Consider the following 27389-nt stretch of genomic DNA (forward strand, 5'->3'; position numbering starts at 1 on the left):
ACAGGCTCCGATATGAGACAAAGCCCCGAATACTGGGACTATCCCATAAAATCGGGACAGCTGGTGACCTGGGCTGGGGATACACCCGGAGCCGGGATGGCAGAGGTGAAAGGATACAGCAGGGGGGAGGTTGCCCTGTTTGTGGGGGGGAGGTGGAGACAGGGGAAGGGGCAGGGAAGATGCAGCCTGAGCCGTGATGCCAGGGGGCAGGTGAGGGGACGCAGCGTGGAGGAAGAGGCAGGTTGGGGGGGTCAGGGGAGGGGCAGCCAGAGCCATGATGCCAGGGGACAGGTGAAAGGACGCAGCGCGAGGAAAGAGGCAGGTTGGGGGGGGCAGGGGAGGGGCAGCCAGAGCCGTGATGCCAGGGGGCAGGTGAGGGGACGCAGCGCGAGCGAAGAGGCAGGTGGGAGGTGGGGGACGGCTCAGAGGGAGGGAGAGGGGGAGGGCTCTGGGGGAGGGGCAGGGAAGATGCAGCCAGAGCCGTGATGCCAGGGGGCAGGTGAGGGGATGCAGCGTGGAGGAAGAGGCAGGCTGGGGGGGTCAGGGGAGGGGCAGCCAGAGCCATGATGCCAGGGGACAGGTGAGGGGACACAGCGGGAGGAAAGAGGCAGGGTGGGGGGGTCAGGGGAGGGGCAGCCAGAGCCATGATGCCAGGGGACAGGTGAGGGGACACAGCGCGAGGAAAGAGGCAGGTGGGAGGTGGGGGAGGGCTCTGGGGGAGGGGCAGGGAAGATGCAGCCAGAGCCGTGATGCCAGGGGGCAGGTGAGGGGATGCAGCGTGGAGGAAGAGGCAGGCTGGGGGGGTCAGGGGAGGGGCAGCCAGAGCCATGATGCCAGGGGACAGGTGAAGGGATGCAGCGCGAGGAAAGAGGCAGCTTGGGGGGGTCAGGGGAGGGGCAGCCAGAGCCATGATGCCAGGGGACAGGTGAAGGGATGCAGCGCGAGGAAAGAGGCAGCTTGGGGGGGTCAGGGGAGGGGCAGCCAGAGCCATGATGCCAGGGGACAGGTGAGGGGACACAGCGGGAGGAAAGAGGCAGGTGGGGGGGTCAGGGGAGGGGCAGCCAGAGCCATGATGCCAGGGGACAGGTGAGGGGACACAGCGGGAGGAAAGAGGCAGGTGGGAGGTGGGGGAGGGCTCTGGGCGAGGGCTCAGGGGGAGGGGGAGGGGGAGGGAAGATGCAGCCAGAGCCGTGATGCCAGGGGGCAGGTGAGGGGACGCAGCGCGGGGGAAGAGGGAGGTGGGAGAGGGCCCAGGGGGAGGGGCAGGGAAGATGCAGCCAGAGCCATGATGCCAGGGGACAGGTGAAGGGATGCAGCGCGAGGAAAGAGGCAGCTTGGGGGGGTCAGGCGAGGGGCAGCCAGAGCCATGATGCCAGGGGACAGGTGAGGGGACGCAGCGCGAGGAAAGAGGCAGGTGGGAGTGAGGGAAAGGGCCCAGGGCAAGAGGCAGGGAAGATGCAGCCAGAGCCGTGATGCCAGGGGGCAGGTGAGGGGACGCAGAGCGAGGGAAGAGGCAGGTGGGGAAGGACCCAGGGGAGGGGCAAGGAAAATGAATCTAGAGCTGCAGGACACTCGTCAGCAGCACGTTTTATACTGTGGGCTGGACTTTCTCCCGGACCCTGACTGGCCATTCACTCCAACCCGGCCAGTCTGCTCACCTCAGGCTCTGTCCAGCCGCTCAGCCCCCTGTTCGGCTGCCCGCCCTCATTAAACCCCAGCCAACGTCAGAGCCAGGCCAGAGGCTGCCTCGCCCTGTCCATTGCCCCAGCCTGTGCCAGTTCTGGAGGGAAGGGGCTGTTACTGCCTGTGCAACGCCCAGCAGCCCAGGCACCATCACTGGCCAGGCCCATGGCACTCACCCCCGGCCCTCCTCCCATTCCCCATGGTGCTGCTGCCTCTGCTGCAACCCTCCACCGAGCTATACAGCCCCCCTGTGCCAGCCGACTTCTCCCCACACAGAGAACAGCACCCGCACTCTCTGCAGGCACCCCCAGCCATGCAGGAGCGGGATCCAATGGCTCCCAGCCCACTTCTCTGGCACCTGTGGCTCCTCCTCTGCCTAAGAACCACCCGACAAGTTCACAACAGTGCCACCCAAATCAGTTGTGCAAGTCGAGCAGCTGTGGGTCCTGGCCCCGGCCAATGCTTCACCTCTCAGCCCCCCCTCACACGGGACACCCAGCCCAGGACACGCCAGCAACTGAAGGGTTTCCAGCCCAGCCCCATGGGCAAGCCTCGGTCTCCTGTACATGCAGGGGGGCAGCATGACAGGCATGCACCCCATGGCAATGGGGCCTGGTCTGGGAACACAGGAAACCCACCCCTGCCCAGCCAGGCCGGTCTCCACCAATTACCAATGACAGCCAGCCCTTACCTAGTGCAGCAGGAGCTCAAAACGCTTCACAAAGGAGGTCGGTGTCATTAATCACATCTTACAGACGGGGAAACTGAGTCCCAGAGAGGCAAAGGGACTCGCCTGAGGTCCCCCCTGCCAGGGCAGAGCTGGGAAGAGAACCCAGGTCTCCTGGGTCCTAGGTCAGTCCTCACACAGCTGCCTTCCACCAGCCCCGTCAGGAGCACAGAGCTGCAGAGCAGGGTCCCTGCTAGCAAGGAAGCTCAGCAGGACCCAGCACGGGAGCCATTTTTCTATCCCTTTCAAACAATGGAAATTAAATGCAACAACCTGGGAGGGCAACCGCTGAGCCGCCGTGGCCTCTGCCCCCATCACTGCCTCTGCGGCAGGCAGGCTGCACCATCCAGGCCAGCTTGGGCTGCTGGCCAGAGCTTTGAGCCAGCAGCCACCATGGTGCCACGACACAGCTGTCTGCATCCCCTGCAATGGCCGACGGCACTCAGCTGGGGCCCTTAGCACTTGATGGGGGATTTGGGGTCCCCGAGAAGAGGAGCTCCTGTCACAGGAGGTGGAGGCTGCCCTGCCCCTTCTGCCTGGTCCATGCCCACTACTGCATGAGCACTCACTGGTGCACCCATGCCACCACACCCATGCCAATTAGGCATGCACAGGGGCTCATCACTGCACACACTCCACTGCATCTATACCCTCTAGTGTGCATAAGCACTCATGGGTGCACATGCACCACACCATTAGCGTGCCTGAGCACACTGCACCCGCACCCATTAGCGTGCATGAGAACACTGCCCCCACATTAGCATGCATGCACACTCACCAGTGTGCCCACACCACTGCGCCACACCCACTACTGTGCATGCACACTCACACCACTGCACCTGCACAGTCCAGAGTACATGAGCACTCACTTGTGAGCCTGCACCTCTGCACCCCTGCTTGCTAGCATGCATGAGTGCTTACCAGCATGTGAGAGCCCATTCGTGCATGTGCAAGCTGAGCCACTTTTCAGCTCACAAATCTCTCCACGGGCCCAAGCGAAGCCCACAGGCATGGGGGGATGGAACCGGAGCTGTGTCGGGGACAAGTCTCCCAGGGACCAGCCTGAGCCAGCCCATTGTAGGGGGATGGAGGACGCGTCTGACATCCCAAATCAGGTCCCTTTAAGTCACTCTGGGTCCCACCTTTCAGCAACCATCACACAAGGGCCGAAATGAACCTCCTGGATCTTTGATGCCAGTCCCTGTGGCCAGCCGTCACCCATCACGTCATTCCCATCACAAAACTCACCACGCTCCATGTTTAAGCTTGTGAGCTCGTTTGCACCCACTGCTCCTATTGGGAGGCTTGTCCAGAACCTGCCTCTTCCCAGGTTAGAAACCCACTTCTCATTTCCTGCCTCAGCTTACTCCCTGACAGTTCGTCCCCATTTGTTCTTGTGCCAACGCTGTCCATTAGCTTCACTAGCTCTTCCCCCTCCCTCGCATTTGAACTGATGTACTTCTAGGGCAATCAGATCCCATGGGCCTTCATTGTGCTGGGCTAAAGGAGCCAGGCTCCTCTCCAGAGACCACCCCTCCAATCAGAGATTAGCCCTGCTGCCCATCACTGCATCTGCTCCAGTCTGGATCCCACTTTCTTGAACACAAGTGACCAGAACTGCACACAGCGCTCCAGGGCCTTGTGCAACGGCATTAATACTTCCCTGTCTCGACTGGATATACCTTGCCTGATGCAACCCTCGAACTTGGCTGCATCTCATCCTGTGATTGACTGATACACTCAGGTCTTTCTCCTTCTCCCTGGCCAGAGCTCCAAGCCCGGGACCCCTCCCCTGTTCCGCCCCCACTCCGCCACTTCCCCCCGATGCTCTACCCCTATTCTAAGACCAAAAGCAATTCTGTGAACATCTCGTCTGACTTTCTGGGTAACACAGGCCATAGGTCTTCCCTGAATTCCCTCCTGTTTGAACCTTGCAGAGAAATAGCCCAGCACGATTTACAACCTGCCAGTGATGGATAATCCATCATAACCATTTGGGACAGTTTCCCAAGGGTTAATTACCCACACGGTACAAAAAGGTTCCGGTTATTTCCAGTATGTACTTGTCTAGCTTCAACTTCCAGCCATTGGATCGTGTTATATCTTTGTCTGCTAAATTGAAGAGCCCATTATCAAAGACTTGTTTGCCATGTTAGGTAGTTATAAAGTGTGATCGAATCACCCCTAACCGTCTCTGTGTTAAGGTAAACAGATAGACTGTGGGAGATCAATCACCGAAGGCAGGTTTGTAATCCTTTAACCAACTTCTCTGAGTCCTCTCCAATTTATCAACATGCTTCCTGAATGGTGGGCACCAGAACTGGACACAGGATTCCAGCAGTGGTCGCACCAGTGCCTAAGAAAGAGGTCAAAGAACCTCTCTGCTCCTACTCGAGATTCCCCTGGTTATGCGTTCTGGGGTCCCATTAGCCCTTTTGGCCACAACAACACACTGGGAGCTCGTATTTAGCTGATTATGCATCACCACCTGCAACTCTCCGCCTGAGTTGCTGCTTCCCAGGATAGAGCCCCCAGCCTGTCCGAGTGGTCTGCATTCTTCGCTCCTGGATGTGTACATTTACATTTAGTGGTGTCAAGATGCACATTGTTTGCTTGCACCCAACTTACTGAGCCATCCAGATCACCCTGGGTCAGTGCCCCATCCTCTTCGTTATTTACCACTCCCCCAATCTGTGAGCCATCCACAAACTTTATCAGTGACAATCTTATGTTTTCTCCCAGGTCATTAACAAAATATGCATGGGGCCAAGAACTGCACTAGAATCTCAGAGTTATGAACTGACCAGTCAGCCACACCCTGCGTTGGCACCAGACGTGCGCAATCAGGCAGCAGCAGACACACAAAAAAACACACCCCACGTTTGGCACCAGACGTGCGCAATTGGGCAGCAGGAGAGCGAGACACACACACACAAAAAACCACACCCCGCGTTTGGCACCAGACGTGCGCAATCAGGCAGCAGCAGAACAACACAAAAAACCACACGCCGTGTTTGGCACCGGAAGTATGCAATCAGGCAGCAAGAGAGAGACACAAAAAGCAAGTACTGTACTGTGCTGTGTTAAACATAAAGAGTTCTTTTGTTTGACAAGATGCTGATTGACATTACCCTTCGTTAGTTTTTCATTAATCAAAGTCCCATATCAGCTGCTCCATTATTGTTCCCGGGATGGAAGGGCTCGCAGGCCTATCCCATTTACCCTTGTACATGCTAGCATGTTACCTTTCTTCCAGGGAAAACCCCTTTTGCTCAAACAGAGTTAGACTCTAACCTTTCACTCACATTTCAGGTGTTTAAAAAAAAGCGCCATTACAAAAATATGCCATTCACAGCTGAGCTGCCAGGGAGGCAGGGAAAAGGGAAGCACCCAGCTGTTGGAAGAGGGACTTTTCTGTCTGCATGGCCAAGTAACTGGTTTGTATGACTTCAGTTCCAGCTGGACACTAGCCTGACATGATTTGATCCTTTGGGGCTCCAAATGGCATGAGCTGCGAGTCCTCGGGACCAAGAGAAGCTGGCATCAACTTTGCAAAATCACCTGGCTCAGCATGTCTGCACCTCCAGTGTTTGTGGGACTTGCCAGATGGGAAGGGGCAGATCTTTGTCTGCACAAAACACCTAATCTAACCTGACTGGGCAGTCAAGGCCTTGCTTCCATTGGCCAAAGGAGGTGCTACACGAGGCAGGACACACCAGGCACATGCCTTGAAGTCTGAACTCTGACACCACTGAGATCTGGGTTCCCTCCCCCACAACCGGCTGTCAGAGACGCAGGAACCAGCAATACCTGCAGCTCTTTGCAGAGATCAGCAGGGTCTGAAGACTGGTCCTATCAAGCCCAGTCAGCCACTCAGTCCATCACTGTGGATCGGCTGAGCGAGGTAGGTCACTGGCTAATCTGTCCGGCTTGAGCACCAGCTTCTTCCAGCAGCAGGAAGTCACCACAACCACCTTGTAGAAGGACTTGCAGCTTTTTGGTTTTTGTTTGGTTTTCCTCGGCAGAGGAGGCCCCTGCTAGCTCAGCAGCAAGGCACTTGTTTTTGTTAATGCCACTAGTGCTCACTGGCATAGAGGGAGGGAGCGAGCGTGTCCGCAGAGAGCCCACAGCAGGTATCAGCATGGCACCTCCAGACACCAGAACAGCCCTAGGTCAAACCACGACCTGTCTAAGAGAGCCCGCGCGTCTCTCGAGGGGCTGGAGCTGTCCGTCTGTGTACACCCAAGGATGCAGCGACTTCCATCTAGAACCATGTGTGAGTTAAACGTAGCCAGTTCTGTTAGCCACCCATGGGGCTGTTCTGAGAGCAGAGCACATGTCTGTGGGCAAGTAGCTCATTGCCGGCATGGGAACTGCAACCCACCACGTGGGATTTGGTTCGCTCCCCCTCTGGACCCTGTTTAAACCTCCCTGGCACAAGGCCCAGTGTGGGGCTGACAGCTCAATGGACAATCCCCTCCCAGCTGGTCCAGGGTTGGGGTAGGAATCGTTGGGGATAGTAATTTGTCTGATTCACCTCACAACTGGATGAACTGGATGAATTTGATGTTTATTATTAATGGGATTTTTCTTTGGTTTTCCATTTCCCTTCACTAATATAAAACACAGTATAGAAAACTGGAAGCCGGGTCGGAGGGGAGGTATTGACTGTTTCTGCCCCAGACGTCCAGGATCTCAAGAACCTACAAGGAAAGAGACCTATGACCTGCCCTTATACTCTCTGATCCTCACAGCTGGCAATATGGCCTCCCTTGAACCACGTGCATTTTATTACAGCCAAATGCAAGGTCTAGAAACCGAGCCTGTAGGTCGCGCAAGCTGGGGATCTCGTGTCTCACAGTGACAGTTCAGAGCAGCTCTCTGATGGTGGAGGGCTCTTTTCTCCAGCAGGCAAAGACGGAACAAGATCCAACAGCTGGAATTTGTAGGTAGCAAAGTTTAAACTTGAAACGAGGTGCCGATGTGTAGCAGTGAGATTAACTAACCCCTGAGTAACTGATCTGAGCCCTGTGGAGTTGCCATCCCTTGGCACCTGTAAATCGGAACCAACGTCTCTTTCGAAAGAGCCCCTCTAGCTCAGCCGCAGGATAGCTGGCTGGTGTCCAAGGAAGGAAAAGGAATTGCTTCCACTGCAGAGGGGGCTCTGGGCAGAGGTCTGTGCTGCGTAACAGAAGCCCATCTCCAAGGAACAGGGCTGGGAAAAGTGAGAAAATCAGACACGACAAGCGCTTGCTCCGACCCAAGGGCTGTGTTAAGACATAGCTAGTTAGCCCAGCAGACTGGAACCCAAAGTTAACGGAGCACAGTGGGTGGGCTGGAAGTCACACCTAACTGCAGAACAAACTAACGAGGGCTGGGCTGTTCCACCACCATCCCCTGGTGGCACCTTCCGATGGAGATTCTGCTGGGCAGGGCAGGAAGGGGAGTCCAAATGGCTGAGACAGTGGAGTGAAAGGAGCCAGCTTCACCGGGGCTGCCACCCCCACGGTCTCCCAGGACCCAGGCCTTCCCTGTCCAGATCCTGGGAGACATCCTGACCAGACCAGGCCAGAGAGGGACCCAGGTGACAGCGCCACCTCCACCATCTGCAGCTAAATCCCAAACACCATGTGAGACGTGGGTTCCTGCCCCAAATCAGTTCCCCCCCTGTGTTTCTTCTCCTTCCTGGCCCTCTCGTTTTGCCTTCTGTGTAATAATCTGGCTTTGCTGGCCAATGCCGTCTCTTCTGCAGCACTGCTGAGCCTGTGACCAGAGGGAGCTGAAAGGCAGGCACAAAAAGGACCGATGCAGGGACAGGCTCCCAGGTGTCAGAGTGGCAGATCCAACCATGCTGCGCCTGCTCCAGCAGCAAGGCTGCAAGCGACAGTCAGCACCAGAGATAAAAGCTGCACGTTCTGTCTTTGCTGTTCATTCCTGCTCCCTTCTGTGAGTGTTTGGCTTAAAGGAAGCAGGACTGGGCTTTACCAGCAGCAGCCCAGCCCAGCTAACTTCTTTTCTCCCCCAAAGGGGCAGTTACCGCCATCTTTAACATCATCTTAACGACCGTCACACAGGGAGGAAGAGCTCCTTCACAGCTCCCAGGGAAAGGAAATATGCGCCTTACTCAATGTTCTACAGTTCACTTGCTGTCGCTGTTTTCCTGCATTTTCTGGTTCTTCACTAGCCGGTTACAGAGATTACCGTGGGGCCAAGCAGGCTAAGGTTTCTGCACTCCAAGCCCTGAACCATTTCACTGGTCAGTGCTGGACAGGGACAGGGGAATGGGAACATGGGACTTTGGGCCCCGGTATTCCATTGAAATTAACCCAACAGAAGGCTCTCACCCGTGTGTGCAGGACACCAGACGGTTCCTTCTGCCTCTACCAAGGACAACAGCCACCCCAGAGCCATGTCTAGAAGCTCCGTACAGCTACTCAGCACACGGGAGTGGGGGTTGGGGAGAGGACACAGGCTACACGGCCCAGACTGCTCCTTGGACTGGCGACCTTCCTGCAGCTAGCAGTGGCAGCAGGTGCTGCTCAGCCAGCCAATTGCTGCGTGCAGGCATCTCCTCCCCACGCAGACCCAGACTGACAGCCCTGCCAAAGGAGGGCACTTAATAATTACCTAACTCCAGAGTCACTGAGGGACTAATCAGCACATTGAACCTCCGGGCACTGAAATCTCAGCCCTAAAACTAGTCCAGAGGCTGAACAAACCTGCTGTGTCCATAGAATCATAGAATATCGGGGTTAGAAGGGACCTCAGGAGGCATCTAGTCCAACCCCCTGCTCAAAGCAGGACCAATCCCCAACTAAATCATCCCAGCCCAGTCTTTGTCAAGCCGGGCCTTGAAAACCTCTAAGGAAGGAGATTCCACCACCTCCCTAGGGAACCCATTCCAGTGCTTCTCCACCCTCCTAGTGAAAAAGTGTTTCCTAATATCCAACCTAAACCTCCCCTACTGCAACTTGACCCCATTACTCCTTGTTCTGTCATCTGGTACCACTGAGAACAGTCTAGATCCATCCTCTTTGGACCTCCCTTCCAGGTAGTTGAAAGCAGCTATCAAATCCCCCCTCATCCTTCTCTTCTGCAGACTAAACAATCCCAGTTCCCTCAGCCTCTCCTCATAAGTCATGTGCCCCAGACCCCTAATCATTTTCGTTGCCCTCTGCTGGACTCTTTCCAATTTTTCCACATCCTCTTGTAGTGTGGGGCCAAAAACTGAACACAGTTCTCCAGATAAGGCCTCACCAATGTCGAATAGAGGGGAATGATCACGTCCCTCGATCTGCTGGCAATGCCCCTACTTATACAGCCCAAAACGTGGTTAGCCTTCTTGGCAACAAGGGCACACTGTCGACTCAGCTCCAGCTTCCCATCCATTGTAACCCCTAGGTCCTTTTCTGCAGAACTGCTGCCCAGCCAGTTGGAGGATTGGGCCAAAAGAAATCTGATGAGGTTCAACAAGGACAAGTGCAGAGTCCTACACTTAGGATGGAAGAATCCCATGCACTGCTATGGACTAGGGACCAAGTGGCTAGATAGCAGTTCTGCAGAAAAAGACCTAGGGGGTTACAGTGGACAAGAAGCTGGAGATGAGTCGACAGTGTGCCCTTGTTGCCAAGAAGGCTAACGGCATTTTGGGCTATATAAGTAGCGGCATTGCCAGCAGATCAAAGGATGTGATCATTCCCCTCTATTTAGTTGGGGATTGGTCCTGCTTTGAGCAGGGGGTTGGACTAGATACCTCCTGAGGTCCCTCCCAACCCTGAGATGCTATGATTCTATGAAATGCCTGGGACAACTACACTCTCCTCCTGGAAGCTGCACCAAGCTCCCCTCACCACTCCAAAGGCCACCCACAGAAATGACAACTGGGCACTGCCAGGTTAACCAAAAGGGAGAAAAATTCCCACCTTGGAGCCAGGATCACATAGTGGTCCAGCGAGTCAGCCATGCTGCAAAGTCAGTGATGGGTCTCTTCCCTCGCATGCTCCAGAACACGCCCCGGTCTGCAACTCTGGCATTTGTTTGTATGGGTCCGTGTCAGCCCGTTCTTTAAGGACCCTGCCACACCAGCCAGACAGCACCGGTAGCTGATGTGCACACGTGGTGTCTTCTGCGCTGCCTCAGGAGCGGATTTGTAACCAGTGATCCCTGGCCAGGTGAGTCTCTGCCACGCATGTCCTTCATGGAAACATCACAGGAAATCCCCACTTAGATCTGCTCCCATGGTGAGTTACCCTCACTACCAGAAATCGGAGCCTGAAACTGTCGTACCATTGGCTCTCATCTGCCTTTGTCTGCCAGGTTAGAGAGACGTCTGCTCTCAGCCATCTCCTCCCTAGGGAGGCTTTATACACCAGGGCCTAGTCATCCTTAACCTTCTCTAGTAACACCAGGTTGATCGAGCTCCTTTGGACAGGTTCCCGAACCTCAGATCATGCTTGCGGCTCTTTTCTGACCCCCCTCCTATTTGTCCGCATCTCTTTTGAAGTGCGGACACAGCACGGGACATCTAACAGTCTCTCCAAATGCTGTATGTGAAAGGCACCATATCTCCCTTCTCCTACTCGACGCTCCCCAGCTAACGTTAACATTTCCCTTGGCAGGCCAGTGCGACATGTGTAAGAGATGGTGCATTGGAGTGTTTCATGATTTCACTGTACACGAGTAAGGTGAAAGATCTTCCTCTTCTCCCAGCCACTTCCCATTAGCCGTGGAAAGCACTCTAGCCCCAGCAAATCCTTCTATTTCACACAGCCAAGCTTCCCGAAGGTCCGACTCAACAAGAGTGAGATCCAATGTAAGGGGATTTCTATACTGCACCTATCCTACCAGATAGCGAGGAACCAGTCACAGAACCATAAATGAGTGGTTCTTAATCACGTTTGTTATGTACAAACAAACTAAAGTCCAGACCAGTAATATACATGGGACGACCCAGGTAACTGTAGATCTATCAGTATATATCAATCTATATAGTTGGGGCTTTCAGAAGGCCAGTTTCACAAAGCAATTATCAGCCACTTCACCTCAGAGAAAAAATTCAAACTGAAAATATAAATGACCATTTGGAATTATTTATTTAAGAACATTTTGCTAGATGCCCCAAAAGCCACAAGTCCACAATCGAAAGGGAAGGCTGCACTAGCTAAAATGACAACCCAGTTCAGAAGGGAAGAAAAGGCAACAAAAAATAAAAAAACAACAGATAACAAATGGAAGCAAGGGGAAGCGTATATTAATAAATATAAATCAGAAGATCAGACTTGTAGAAAGTGATAAGGAAAGCAAAAAGATACAAGGAGGAATCTCTGGCCAGCAGAAGGTATTTTTTCAGTATATTACAAACATAAAGAACCCTAAAAATGGTCCATTACTAGACAGAAATGGTAGAATTATCAATAATGCAGAAAAGGCAGAGGTGTGCAATAAATATTTCTGTTCTGTATTTGGGGCAAAACAGAGGATGTAATCATATCACGGCAATGGTGACAATGACATCAAGCGTGAAATCTCTGCAAGTTGCATGGACCCTTTTTAAAGACACCATAATAGAGGCCCATCTTCAATGTATACCCCAAATTAAGAAACACAGTAAAAGAACTAAAAAAGAGCCACCGTGGCTTAACAACCATGTAAAAGAAGCACTGAGAGATAAAAAGACTTCCTTCAAAAAGTGGAAGTCAAATCCTAGTGAGGCAAATAGAAAGGAGCATAAACACTGCCAGCTTAAGTGAAGGAGTGTAATAAGAAAAGCCAAAGAGGAGTTTGAAGAACGGCTAGCCAAAAACTCCAAAGGTGGTAATAAAATGTTTTTTAAGTACATCAGAATCAGGAAGCTTGCTAAACAACCAGGGGGCCCCTTGACGATCGAAATACAAAAGGAGCGCTTAAAGACGATAAAGTCATTGCGGAGAAACTAAATAGATTCTTTGCTTCAGTCTTCACAGCTGAGGATGTTAGGGAGATTCCCAAACCTGAGCCGGCTTTTATAGGTGACAAATCTGAGGAACTGTCACAGACTGAAGTGTCATTAGAGGAGGTTTTGGAATGAATTGATAAAGTCAACATTAACAAGTCACCGAGACCAGATGGCATTCACCCAAGAGTTCTGATAGAACTCAAATGTGAAGTTGCGGAACTATTAACTAAGGTTTGTAACTTGTCCTTTAAATTGGCTTCGGTACCCAACGACTGGAAGTTAGCTAATGTAACATCAATATTTAAAAAGGGCTCTAGAGGTGATCCCGGCAATTACAGACCGGTAAGTCTAACGTTGGTACCGGCCAAATCAGTCGAAACAATAGTTAAGAATAAAATTGTCAGACACATAAAAAAACATAAACTGTTGAGAATAGTCAACATGGTTTCTGTAAAGGGAAATGTGTCTTACTAACCAATTAGAGTTCTTTGAAGGGGTCAACAAACATGTGGACAAGGGGGATCCAGTGGGACATAGTGTACTATAGATTTCCAGAAAGCCTTTGACAACATCCCTCACCAAAGGCTCTTTACATAAATTAAGCTGTCATGGATAAAGAGGAGGTCCTTTCATGGATTGAGAACTGTGTAAAAGACAGGGACAAACGGTAGGAATTAATGGTAATTCTAGAATGGAGAGGGGTAACTAGTGGTGTTCCCAAGGGTCAGTCCTAGGACCAATCTATTCACAGATTCATTAGACTCTAGGACTAAAAGGGACCTCGAAGGCATCGAGTTCCAGTCCCCTCCCTCATAGCAGGACCAAATACTGTCTAGACCATCCCTGATAGACATTTATCTAACCTACTCTTAACTATCTCCAAGGATGGAGATTCCACAACCTCCCTAGGAAATTTATTCCAGTGTTTAAATACCCTGACATTAGGAACTTTTCCTAATGTCCAACCTAAATCTCCCTTGCTGCGTTTAAGCCCATTGCTTCTTGTTCTATCATTAGAGGCTAAGGTGAAGTTTTCTCCCTCCTCCTGATGACACCCTTTTAGATACCTGAAAATGCTATCTGTCCCCTCTCAGTCTTCTCTTTTCCAAACTAAACAACCATTCTTTCAGCCTTCCTTCATCGCTCATGTTCTCAAGACCTTTATATTCTTGTTGCTCTTTCTCTGGACCCTCTCCAATTTCTCCACATCTTTCTTGAAATGTGGTGCCCAGAACTGCGACACATGCTCCAGTTTGGCCTAACCAGCGCCAGAGTAGAGCAAAGATTACTTCTCGTGTCTTGTTCAACACACCAGCTAATGCATCCCAGAATCACGTTTGCTTTTTTTGCAACAGTATCACACTGTTGCTCATATTTGGCTTGTGTCTCCCTATGACCCCTAGATCTCTTTCTGCCAAACTCCTTCCTAGACAGTCTCTTCCCTTCTGTATGTGTGAAACTGATTGTTCTTCTAAGTGGAGCACTTTGCGTTTGTTCTTATTGAACTTATCCCGGTTTACCTCAGACCATTTCTCCAATGTCAGATCTTTTTGAATTTTGACCGTCCTCAAAACATTGCAATCCTCCCAGTTTGGCCATCATCTGCGCACTTAATAAGCACACTTTCTATGCCAACATCTAAGTCGTTGATGAAGATATTGAACAGAGCCGGTCCCGAAACCAGACCCCTGCGGCAACCCCACTGTGTTATTACCTTTCCAGCAGGATGGGAGCCATTAATAACCACTCTCTGAGTACGGTTATCCGCCAGTTGCACTCATTCTTATAGTAGCCCATCTAAATTGTGATTTGCCTAGTTTATCGATAGGATATCATGCGAGATCATATCAAATGCCTTACTAAAGTCTAGGTTACCCATCCTCGCTTCTCCCTTCATCACACAAAGCTCATTATGCTATCAAAGAAGCTTCATATGGTTTGACGGATTTTGTCTTTACAACATCCTGCTGGTATTCCCTATCACCTTAACACCTTCCAAGTGTTTGCAGATGATTTCTTTAATTATTTGCTCCATTATCTTCCCTGGTACAGAAATTAAACTAACTGGTCTGGTAGTTTCCTGGGTTGTTTTTATTTCCCTTTTTATAGATGGGCACTATATTTGCCCTTTTCCAGTCTTCTGCGAATCTCCCCCGTCTCCCATGACTTTCCAAAGATATAGCTAGAGGCTCAGATACCTCCTCTATTAACTCCTTGAGTATTCTAGGATGCATTTCATCAGGCCCTGGGACTTGTAGGCATCTAACTTTCTAAGTGATTTTTAACTTGCTCTTTTTTTTCTCTTTTTAAACCTACCCCCCTTCCATAAGCATTCACTATGTTAGCATTCCTTCAGACTTCTCGTGAAGACCGAAACAAAAGTCATTAAGCATTTCTGCCATTTCCAAGTTTCCTGTTACTGTTTCTGCCTCCTTACTGAGCAGTGGGCCTACCCTGTCCTTGGTCTTCCTCTTGCTTCTAATGTATGATAAAAAAATCAATTTTTCATAAATGATCTGGAGAAAGGGTAAACGGTGAGGTGGCAAAGTTTGCAGATGATACTAAACTACTCAAGATAGTTAAGACCAAAGCGAGATTGTGAAGAACTTCAAAAAGATCTCACAAAACTAAGTGATTGGGCAACAAATGGCAAATGAAATTAACGTGGATAAATGTAAAGTATGCACATTGGGAAAAAAAACCTCAGCTATACATACATATGATTGGGCTAATTTAGCTACAACGAGTGAGGAAAAAATCTTGGCCGTCATCATGGATAGTTCTCTGAAGATTCCACGCTAGTGCGAGAGGCGGTCAAAAAGCACAAACAGCGACTTAGGGAATCATTAAAAAGGGGATAGAGAATAGAGATTGCAGAATATATTATTGCCTTATATAAATCCATGGTAAGACCCACATCTTGAATTACTGTGTACAGATATGGTCTCCTCACTCCAAAAGATATTCTAGCACTAGAAAAGGTTCAGAAAAGGGCCAATAAAATGATTAGGGGTTTTGGAGAGGGTCCCATATGAGGAAAGATCAAAGAGGCTAGGCCTCTTCAGCTTGGAAAAAAGAGACTAAGGGGGATATGATAGAGGTCTATTACAAATCATGAGTGTGTGGAGAAGTGGATAAGGAAAGTTATTTTACTTCTTCCCATAATACAAGAACTAGGGGTCACAAATGAAATTAATAGGCTAGTAGGTTTAACAAATAAAAGACGTTCTTTCTTCACAGCGGCACAGTCAACTTGTGGAACTCCTCACCTGAGGAGGTTGTGAAGGCTGGGACTATAACAATGTTTAAAATGGAACTGGATAAATGCATGGTGGCTAAGTCCATAAACTGGCTATTAGCAGGATGGGTAAAGAATGGTGTCCCTAGCCTCTGTTTGTCAGAGGATGAGATGGTGGCAGGAGAGAGATCACTTGATCATTACCTGTTAGGTTCACTCCCTCTGGGGCACCTGGCATTGGCCACTGTCGGTAGACAGATACTGGGCTAGATGGACCTTTGGTCTGACCCGGTACAGCCGTTCTTATGTTCTTATACTACAGGAGGTTTAACAGCAGCTACCAAAGTTAATAATTTTTAAATCAATAGGTCCAGATAACTTGCACCCAAGAGTTTTCAAAGAGCTGTCTGAGGGGCTCGCTGGACCATTCATGCTGATTTTCAGTAAGTCTTGGAACACTGGGGAAGTTCCAGAGGATTACAAGCAAGCAACTGATGTGCCAATATTTAAAAAGGGTAAATAGGATGACCCAGGTAATTGTAAATCTATCAGTCTGCACTGATCCTGGGCAAAATAATGGAGTGGCTGATCTGGAACTCAATCAATAAAGGATTAAGGGAGGGTAATGTAATTACTGTCAATCAACACCAGTTTATGAAAAGTGGAGCCTGTCAAACTAACCAGTTATCTTCTTTTAATGAGATTACCAGTTTGACTGATAAAGATAATAGCACTGATGTAATAGACTTGAACTGCTAGAAGGCATTTGACTTTATCCCACATGACACTCCAAAAAACTCGAACAAATGAAGAACTAACCTGGTGCCCATTCAATGGATTAAAAGCCGACTGACTGATAAGTCTCCAAATGTCGCATGTAGTGTTGTAGATGAGTTGGTCTCAGGATATTGGAGCGACCAGGGGGTGAGGTGATATCTTTTATTGGACCAACTTCTGTTGGGGAGAGAGATGAGCTTTCAGGCTACACAGATCTGAAGAAGAGCTCAGTGTAACCTTGAAAGCTTGTCTCTCTCACCTGCAGAAGTTGGTCCAATAAAAGATATCACCTCACCCACCAGGTCTCAGAACATAACTATGAACGGGGAATCATCATTGAGTGGCACTATTTCTAGTGGGGTTCCACAGGGATCGGTTCTTGGCTCTGTTGTTTAACATGTTTATCATCACTGACCCAAGTTTGTAGGCAAAGATTGGAGGAGCGGTAAACGATGAAGAGGGCAGGATACAGACCAAACACTGATCTGGACCACTTGGTAAACTGGGAGCAACTAAACAATACACATTTCAGTCTGGCCCGATGTAGAATACAACCAGGAACAAAGAATGATGATGGCCATGCTTACAGGATGGGGGAATCCAACCTGGGAATTGGGACTGGAGGGTCATGGCGGATAATCAGCTAAACAAGAGAACCCACCCGGGCTACACTGTGGCCAAAAGGGCTAATGCCATCCTAGGAGGTAAGAACAGGAGGGAGGTTATTTTACCTTTGTATCTGACACTGGTGCAACGCTGCTGGAATATGGTGCCCAGTTCTGCTGTCCACAAGGCAAGAAGGATGTGGATACATTGCAGAGGGTTTAGAGAAGGACTGGAAAACCTGCCTTACAATAGGCTTGAAGAGCTCACTGTCTAGCTGAACAAAGAGCAGGTTCTGGGTGATCTGATCGCACTTTACAGCTACCGACATGTAGAACAAACACCTGGCAATGGGCTGTTCAGTGTAGCAGAGGGAGGTGTGATCCGATCCAGCGGCTGGAAGCTGAAGCTAGCCGAATTCAGACTGGACGGAACGTGTACATCTTTGGACAGGGAGGATAATGAACCACTGGAACAACTTGTGATGCTGGCAGACCAGGTGCCAGCTCCTGCCAAGGACCCTATGTCTCACTGAACCCTGACAGATACCTAGCCAGGCTCCAGCTGGCTCACCTGGGGTGTTAGCACTGTTAGAACAGAATCAAAGAACGTGGCTAGTGCTCAGACTGTCTGGAATGCTTGTAAACTGCGGCCGGCATTAACCCTTATAACAGCCGTACCCTGTGTCGTGAGGTGATATCTGAGTGGTTGTACTGTGAGCCTCCGTGACAGTGCATGTCACCAGACCAGAGATGTTAAAGTAGCACGCAGCGCTGTTCTCCAGCAGAGGCCCAACAGGAAACGGCCATCGACAGCAGACCGACAATTGTGGGAGGATAAAATGACAAAAGGGGACTCTGCCGGTCAGCTGAGTTTGCAGCTCAGAGCACACAGGAGATGGGGAATAAACCCCCCTAGATCTCTGTGCTGCATAGACTGGGGGAGGGGGGATCCCCCGTGCTCAGCCTGGGCTAGCCTGCTGATTCTAGACGCTTCTATTACTTTTTGGAACTTAAGACTGAAGAGAGAGAGAGAGAGAGAGAGAGTTCATTCACCTGCTTTAACCTTGTAAATAACTAGTTTCCTTTTCCTGGTTAACAAGTCTGTCACTAGTTTATTACAGGATTGCCTTGTCTTTTTGATGTAAGAGCTAAGGCAAAACTGACCTGGCCCTTTTGACCTGAATATTGCTAAAAACAACAAGGAGCCCTTTTGGCACCTTAGAGACTAACAAATGTATTTGGGCAGAAGCTTTCGTAGGCTAGAACCCACTTCATCGGATGCTAGTCTCTAAGGTGCCACAAGGACTCCTCATTGTTACTGATACAGACTAACCTGGCCATCCCTCTGTAACCCGACTGCTGTTGTGACCCTTCCATCTATCACAGGCAGGCTCTGCTGGGCGCTGAGACGGACCGGATGCCAAGGCGACTGTCAGTGACTCCATGGTCAGGCTGCTGTAATCCCTGAGGAGTTCACGCTCGCGAAGTACAGAACTCACAGCCAGGGTGGGTTTGTGCACTGCTCCTTGCCAGCCTGCCCTGAAGTTGGTGCTCACGTGCGAGTCACAGCAGGCAGCTTTCCACAGCTAACCAAGGGTTGTGGTGGTTTCTCCGTTACTGGCAATGTCTAAATCAAGACTGGCTGCCTTGTAAAGCTAGGCTCTAGTTCCAATTGGAATGATCCTGGGGAGTGCTATGGTGTAAACCTTCCGGCCTCACAACCAGGAGTCTAGTCATTCTCCCCGCATGCAGGGCTCAGCTCTCTGTCTGACAGACTAACAGCCCTGTCAGGTCTCCACATCAGTACTTACCGACTGTGATCAAGTGGCCCTTCACCACCTCTTCATTAGCGAGAGACTGGGTTCTGTGAGACTGTCACTGTCAACATCCCCCAGGCCTCTTCTCTGAACCCGCTGCAATTTATCAACAGCCTTCTGGGAGTGCCGACCCAGGATTCCAGCAGCAGTCGCACCAGTGCCAGGCAGAGGTAAAAAATCACATCTGCTCCGGGAGTCCCCAGGACTGCATTAGCCCCTCGCCACAGCATCGCACTGGAAGCTCATGTTCAGCTGATTATCTACTCCCACCATCCCCAAGTCCTTGTCAGAGTCTGATTCCCAGGACAGAGTCCCCCATCCTGCAAGTATGGCCCACAGCCGTTATTCCTAGAGGTACGACTTGACATTTGCCTGTATTCAAACGCATATTGACACTAGTGCCTGCTTACCAAGTGCTCCCGATCCCTCTGCCAGTGCCCTGTCCTCTTCCTCCCCTGCCCCAGTCTGTGTGTCACCTGCAAACCCTCAGTGGGGAGTTGATATTTTCTTCCAGGTCACTAATAAAAACGTTCAGCAGTGGATGGACCCCCTAGAAAGAGACCCACTGCAGGATGATTCCCAGCTACCTTCTGAGAGCCAGCCGCTAGCCAGTTTTTAATCCATCGAACAAGTGCCAGGTTAATTTTATATCACTCTATGTTTAATCCAGATGTCATGTGGGACCAACACAAGTGCCTTACAGACGTCTAAGTCTTTGTGCCGACACCATTACCAACCAAAGGGGTGATCTCATTCACAGAGAGAGATCTGGGTTGTTTGACGGGCTCCCTCCTTCATCCTCTGTTCCTCAGCACTGCAGACGGCGCCCCAGTCACACGCTCTGGTCCAAGCCGCAGCCGTCCTTGGGAGGCCACTCCTGCATGGGGCGGCTGGCAAGTAGTAACAGGTCCCCCGCTGCAAGGGAAGGGGCCAAACCCTCCTCTGTTTGGGACGCACCCACATTCCTGAGCCATGAACACTGCCTCCCTGCAGCCTGGGAACCTCCTGCCTTAGAGCCCAACAGCACCGAGCTCTGCACCCACCAACTCCAGCCAGTGGATGTGCCAGGAGGCAGCATGCAGCCCCAGGGAGCCTGGAGACCTGCATCAAGTTCCCTCCTTTCTGCACCATCAGGGAACTGAGGCTCGTCTGTGCCAACAAAGCACAGCCAGCCCTTCCCCTGGGAGGTGAGAGAAGCACAGAGGATGATGGCATCTGCACCACGGGCCCCCCAGGATAAGAGCCCCAGTGCACTGCCTGACCCAGCCCATGCCGCCATCCCTTCGCTGCTCACCCAGCTCGGCAGCTCCAGCCCACTCCTTCTTGTGACGCTTCCCAGGCCCAGAACTGGCTCCTCAGGGTCCCCTGAGGCCCCCAGCTAGTCCCAATCAGTCGCCTCCAGGAGAGAGCAGCTCTGCTTTCACAGTCACTTTCAGCCAAGAGCAGGACAGAAACCAGAGGAGCCCTGGATCTGAGCAGGTGCCTGGCGAATGTGGTGCCCTGACCCGCTGGGGACCCATCTGTGAGAGTAGCCCGACCCCCCAACTCTGCCCACCTGCCAGCATGCACCACCCTGCATCCTGCAGCCACCGTTCTCTACCACCCCAGCTAGGGCGCCCCTCCCACTCACTGCTCCGGGCTGGGCACACGCCAGGCTGCAGGCCACTGCCACCCTCTCGCCCAAACCCGGGTCAGCGCCACCTTGGGCGGGTTCAGCACCGCAGCTGCTCCGTGCCATGGCTCCAGCAGGCCAGAGGAGCCCTAGGCTCTGAGGAAGGAGCAGGCCTAAGGCGGCGCGAGTTGTGGGACAGAAGGCGAGTGACAGCATCTGCTTCTATCCACACAGACCTTGTGGCTGTTCATTGCCAGGGTCCCACAGGCGATGAGGGAGAGTCACGGATTCCCGGGCCAGAAGGGACCTCTGTGAGCATCCAATCTGACTCGTGTAGAACAGGCCAGGGAAAAGCAGGCCCTGAGAACGGCCTCGTCTGCCCATGTCCACGGCACTGCCATGCCACAGCTCTGCCCAGCGGGCTCTGGGGCTGAGCCAGCCGCCACCAGGGAGAGGGGGCCAGCACAGACCCTGTCAGGGAGATGCCCAAAGCGGCTCCCGCACTGCCCAGGGAAGGAAGCTCTGAGCCAGGCTGGCTGTGTCAGCCCCAGTCCCAGCCCGCGCACTGCCCAGGAACCTCATTCAGCGCCTGTGGCCAGACCTGCTAGAGCCCTCCAACTGGCATGCAAGCCAGAGAACCTCCCTGTCGGGGGCCTCCCTGTGGCCTTGTGCTCCATGCCCTTCGCCCCCTGCTACCAGCCTCTGCCCCCCTGCTCTCACCACAGCTACACGGCCCTGCCAACTCCTGCTGAACCACTGGGCACCTCTCCCTGGGGAGCACCTGGGGGACCAAACGAGCCGCTGTTCGTTCAGCACCTGTGACAACAGCACCGCAGACTCCCCTTGGGGGTGGGATCCAGCCCCCGCCCCCCATCCTCCCCACACACAACACTCCTCCCCCGCTCTCACCCATCCGCATTATGGCAGAGCCAGAGCCACACAATGAGACCAGGGCTACAGGAACCAGCATTTCCGCCCTAGTGCAAAGGGCCCAAATGAGTCTCCCCCCAGCAACTGTGATGAGGGCCTGGGGCCTTCACTGGGGCAGGCTCTCACCACCCTGGCTCTCACCACCACCTTGAGCCCCACACTCTCACTGGGGCAGGCTCTCACTGCCCCCCAGCCCAGGGCGTCTCTCTCTGGCTGCCCAGCCCACCTGCCCCTCGCCAGCAGCCTAGGCTCCTCCCCGCGGCACCGAAGCCGGGCAGCACTTACCCAGTGCTCGCAGCGGGCTGCCCCCCACGGCCACAAGGATGGGCTCTGTGCCTCGGGGGGGCTCCTGGGGAGCGGCACTGCCCCGGTCCCGCCTGCGGAAGCGGCCGGTGAGGAGTTTCCAGAGGCCGCTGGCCTGGCCGGAGCCTGAGCACGGCTTCCCGCTGGCTCGGCCCAGCTCTGGGTACAGCAGGTCCCGCTTGCTGGGGCAGGTATGCAGGGAGCTGGCGTCGCCCTCGCTCTTGGTGCGGAGGCGTGGTGGGCGCAGCAGGCCCCCCGACTCTGAGTGCCGCAGCTCCTGGCCCCGCCGCAGGCGGAAGCTGAAGCTCTTGCGCAGGGATCTGAATTTTCTTCTGGGGCCGGGGCTGCTGCAGCTGCTGCCCCGGAAGATGTTCCAACGTCCACTGCCCCACAGGGAGCTGCCCCGCAGGAAGCCCGAGGCCTCAGCAGCAGGCGGCTGCAGCCCCGAGGGCAGGCAGGTCATGCTGGCTGGGCGCAGGTGCTGCGCCCCATCTGCCCCATGAGCCAGGCGCCCCTCCTCCCGCCGGCGGGGAGGCCGCAGCCTGAAGAAGTCCAGCAAGCCGCTGCAGGCTCTGGTGGGGAGCGCTGGGGGCAGCCGGGCACTGGGGCCTAGCCCATTGCCCACCGAGCACAGGCTCTTGGGCCGTCTCTTCTGCTGCTGGGCAGCCGTGAGGGCAGCCTGCACCGCCGGGTCGCCCCGCAGGTCCAGCGACTCGCACATGCTCACGGCCCTGCGGGGGCAGGCAGCCCCAGGCCGGGAGCTCCACGGCCAGCTCTCGGCCATGGTCAGCTGCTGGGCTCTCCCTGCCCCATGCCCCAGCCAGTCAGTCGCCCCAGTGCTCCGGCTCCGTGCACCTTCGCTCAGCTCCTCCGCTCACACTGCGCCTGCAAGCCCAGACCTGGCCCCCGGCCGGCCGGCATGCCACAAACTGCGGTGCTGGATCCTGCCCTGGGACGGGAGCCAGGCCCTGCACACACAGACCTCCTCTGGCCAGGGGCCACAGCCCCGCACCCACCCAGCCACTGCCAAAGGAGCAGAGGGCAGGAGGCCAGAGATGGCGCCCACCCGTCCCTCCCTTCAGCACCAGCACAGCTCCTCTCCCGAGCCACAGGCCAGCCTGCCCTGAACCCAGGGAGGAGCAGGGTGCACAGCTGGCAAGCCCGCCCACAGGAGCTCCCAGCAGACTGGCAGGGCAATCTTAACAGCTGGGTTTCCCCTCCCTGCACACCGGGCCCAGGGTCACACCAGGGATTGTGAACGTGGTGGGGCCAAGCCCGTCCAGCTGGCCAAGAGAAGTGCTCTGCTGTTACACCCCAGCTCCAGTCAGAGGCCAAGGGGGTTCTCACAAATGGGGGGCATGAACCCCCATTTAAACAGCAGAGTGCAATGCCCCACCCCAGCACCCATGGCTAGGATCCCCGCCCCCTGTCCAGCCAGATAGCACAGCACCCTCAGCTGGGCTCTGCGGTTCTGTGAGGAGCTGTGGGTGCTTGAGATGTGAGGACAGACGAGCCGGGGTGGGCGTGAGTCAGGGACTGAAGCCTGGAGAAATCAGGGGCAGGGGGTGCTGCAGTCAGGCACTGGCCAGGAGCAGAGTGTCAGAGTCCCTGCGCAATGCTCTGGAACTGCTCCCCACAAAGCCAGGCAGGACTTTGGGGAGCCTTCTCTCCCTTGGAGAGGACTGTCTGCAGGGCAAGAAGGTCACACGTCTTCACCTCCTGGGTCTCTCCTTGGAGCATTCAGCATCCTCTGCCCCTCCGTGCGCTTCCCACAGCGAGTCGCCCAGGCGGGGTCCTGGGGAAGCCACCGGGTCCTGCCCCCCCACTGCACAGTCAGACGTGACTCTCAGCCAGCCAGTAAAACAGAGGTTTATTAGATGACAGGAACAGGGTCTAAAACAGAGCTTGCAGATACAGAGAACGGGACCCCTCGGCCGGGTCCATTCTGGGGGCAGTGAGCAAGACATCCCCATCTGCCCTCACTCATCCCCAGCCAGCTCCGAACTGAAACCCCCTCCAGCCCCTCCTTTCTGGCCCTTGTCTCTTTCCCGGGCCAGGAGGTCACCTGATCTCTTTGTTCACCTTTCACCATCCCCTTGCAGGGGAAGGGCCCCGGCCATTTGTTGCCAGGATACAGGGTGTCGGTCATTTATGCACACTGGAGACTTAAGAAATGCATAGGGGAAACTGAGGCACCCACACAGTATTCAGAGGAAACATTAAAAACAGACCCACTTTGTCACACAGAGTCCTGCCTTGGCCGCCCTCTCCCACAGATACTCAGAGTTCAGGGCCCGAAGGGACCCTTCAATCGTCTCATCTGAGCTTCTGCACTGCACAGGGGAGTGAATCTCACCCACTGACCAATAACTGGTGGTTGGCCAAGCATCTTCCAGCAGGTACCCTCCTGGTTCTGGAGACAGCCAAGTACAGAGACCCCACCGCTGCCCTGGGGGTTCGCTCCTCCCACGGGTTCATCCCTCATTTGGACGTTTGGGCCCAACTCCTCCCTGAGCTAGCTGGGTTTTAACGTCCTGCCGTCGGTTCTGTCCGGACTCTCTCAGCTACCTGACCCCGGCTGGTGTCCCCAGGACGGTACCCACACGGTAACCGAGTCACCCCTCCGGGGGCTGAATGTCTCTCCCTGCCAGGCTCCAGTCCTCAGATCATTTCTGGGGCTCTGTTCTGCATCCCCTTTGAAATGTGGGCCCAGCCCCGACACAGCGCTCCAGCTCGGCTGTTCCCAGCCACGAGATCATAAGCTGTCAGGCTGGAAGGGACCTCGAGAGCTCACCAAGTCCAGCCCCCTGCGCTCAGGCAGGGCCGACCGTTACCGAGACCCTCCCTGACAGGGCTTGTCCGGCTGCGGGGGTTCCACAGCTCCCCCAGCCCCGTCTGGGTGCTTATCAGTAACAACTCCCCTCACTACCCAGTGCTTTTCACCAGCAGATCTCCGAGTTTTCCACCTCTCTATACCCGCGCCGCCGCCACCACCAGCTACAGTCTCCCACAGGCTACAGCCTCCCGCCAGCCTGGCCGCACCCCCGCCCCGCCGCCGGCTACAGCCTCCCGCCGGCCCAGCCCCACCCCCACCCCAAGTGGCCGGGCAGGGCTGGTATCCCCATGGCACCAATGGGGAACTGAGTCACAGAGGGATCAAGTGACTTGCCCCAGGTCACACAGGGAGTCTGGCAGAGCAGGGAATCAAGCCCTGGTGTCCCAGGCTGAGGCCAGGCCCTGACCACTGTGCTGTCCTCCCTCTCCACCCCTGAAGTTAGACAGGGTATCCTAAGATGGAACCTCAGTCTCTTTGCTCACCGAGCCTCCATGCACATGGAGAACTGACCCCCACCCTTAGTGTATCCGCAGGCTGTCCTCAGCTCCCATGCAGCCTTCTGCTCTCCAGTCTTTTCACCTTCCCTCAGAGTCAGGTTTGCCAACCTTCCATCGTTTTGTCGCTCTCCTCTGGACTCTCTCTAGTTTGTCCACATCTTTCCTGAATTGCGGCACCCAGAACTGGACCCAGGACTCCAGCTGGGGCCTCAACAGTGCTGAGTAGAGCAGGACAATGACCTCCCATGTCATTCATACGACACTCCTGTTAATACGCCCCAGAATGACAGGAACCATTTTCACAGCTGCATCATGTTGGGTCATATTCCATTTGTGATCCTCTAGAACCCGCAGATCCTTTTCCGCTGGCTACCATCGAGCCAACTGTTCCCCAGTTTGCAGCTGTGCTAGATGCATGAATGTGCAGACGTACCAATCCCACCCTGCTCCTGCGCACATCCCCGCATCACACTGGCCCTGTGTGCCTCAGCATGGCCCAGGGAGTTCCTGTTCAGCTGACTGCCCACTCTGACCCCTCTGTCCTTCCCAGGCTCCCACCCCATGCAGCCGCCCGTGGCCTGCACTGCTGGGTCCTGGGGCACTGAGATGGCTACCTGAGCGGTGCCCGCAGCACACGGCTGGCTGCTAGGGCAGGACCAGGCATGACACTCAGAGCTACATGCAGCAAGGCCAGAGAGCATGGAGGGCCGGGAGGACGGCAGCACCCTGAGGGGAACACCCGCCACTTCACTCAGATTGTCTGAGCCCCACGCCCAAGTTGCTGCACAGAGCACTGGCTGGTTGCGCAGGGCTGGCTCTGCAGTAACATATAGCAATACACATGCCAAGCTGTCCTGCGGGGGCCAGAGCATGGTGCCACCCTCGGGGCAGGGCACAAAGCGCACATGGACTGAGTTCTGTACTTAGATTCACCAACAGTGGGAAATCCTCAGGCTCAGTAACAGCCTGACCATGGAGTCAGACAGTCCCCGAGGCACCTGCCTCTCTCGCCACCTACGCAAGCATGCCTTTGCGAGAGGTGCCTCTTACACCAGGTCACTCCCCAGCCCAAAGGGCCAGTCACTTCTCCAGGTCAGCTGCACCTTAGATCTCCTCCCCCACAGGCAGCATGTGGAGCCAATCCCATAGTAAACAATCTGAAGATTTATTAACTAGGGTTAATTAACCAGGATTTATTAACTAGGGAAAGGAAATGAGTTATTTACAAGGTTAAAGAAGGGAAACACAACACACAAATGAGTTACAATCTTAGGTTTCAAAAGGCAATAGGAGCTTCGATAATAAGCAAGCTCTGCGTGTCTCTTAGGGCAAAACACTGGGGGGTCTCTTGCTTATGCCCAGAAAACCTGGCCCTGAGAGTCCAAACTGCATAGTGATACAGTTATTCCCTCCCCCCTTGCACTGTGAGCTGCAAACTCAGCTGGTGGGAGGAATTCACAGGCATGTCGCCTCTTTGTGACAGCAATAAAGTCTTATCCTCTGCGGCCCCACAATCGTCCGCCCATCCGGTGTCAATGGGTGATCTCTGTTGGCAGGACCAGCGCCGTCTGTCAGAGCCAGCATTTCACACTAACTCATGTCCTTTCGTGTCTGGGCATTTACACCAGTAGGAGGCTCCCAATGCAAACACTGAGATAGCACCTTACCACAGGGGTACGACGTTATCAGTGAGATTAATGCAGGCACATGATAGAGTCTAAACAGCAAGGGCCCGTCTACACTTACAGCGCCACAGCTGTACCAGTGCCACACCAGCGCTGCAGAAGATGCTCTGTGCCGATGGGAGCCTGTCAATAACAGACGTCAGCCGAACACCAAGCACACGCTTACAGCTCGAGTCCGTCGTTTCGCCATGTGAACACACACTGACCTAGCCCCAGGCCAGCTGTGTGTCAGCATCCAAGTGGGCATGTGGGCTGGGCATCACCTGGCCTGCCAGTGTCACAACACACACACTGGATGTTGCTGCAGGAGCCATAGGACAGAGTGAGAGGAAGGGAGTCTCTGGAGAGAGGCTGAGAACAGGTTGGGGACACGGAGTTGGGGTCCAGCCTTCTCCATGGGGCTCCCCAATGTGAGGAGGCAAAAGCACTTTGCTCAGAGAAGCAGGCCAAATTCTCTCACCCAGGGGCATGTGCAAGAGGGGGCAAGCACGGACGACCCCCCCTCCGCCCCCCCCAATCAGCAGGGGCACACAACTCCTCTGGGGCCAGGATGGGCTCCACTGGCACTGGGTCCACAGCTGCAGCAGAGAGAGGCAGCTCCTCCAGCTGCAGGGGGTGAAGTGGGGGGAGGGAGAGGCAGCTCCTCCAGCTGCAGCTGGATGGGAGGGAGGGGGCATTCCTCCAGCTGTGGGGAGAGGGGGAGGAAGTGGGCGGAGAGAGAGGCAGGGCCTCCAGTCGCCAGGGT

At 54.0% G+C, this 27389-nt stretch overlaps 1 protein-coding gene across 1 annotated transcript in view; it reads right to left on the bottom strand.

Moving 5' to 3' along the window:
• AGAP3 (ArfGAP with GTPase domain, ankyrin repeat and PH domain 3) overlaps positions 1 to 27389 on the bottom strand; it is a 223517-nt gene that overhangs the window by 139282 nt on the left and 56846 nt on the right. The window lies entirely within an intron of this gene.

This window comes from Chelonoidis abingdonii, chromosome 2 (genome assembly GCF_003597395.2).
Source record: "Chelonoidis abingdonii isolate Lonesome George chromosome 2, CheloAbing_2.0, whole genome shotgun sequence".
Taxonomy (NCBI): Eukaryota; Metazoa; Chordata; order Testudines; family Testudinidae; genus Chelonoidis; species Chelonoidis abingdonii.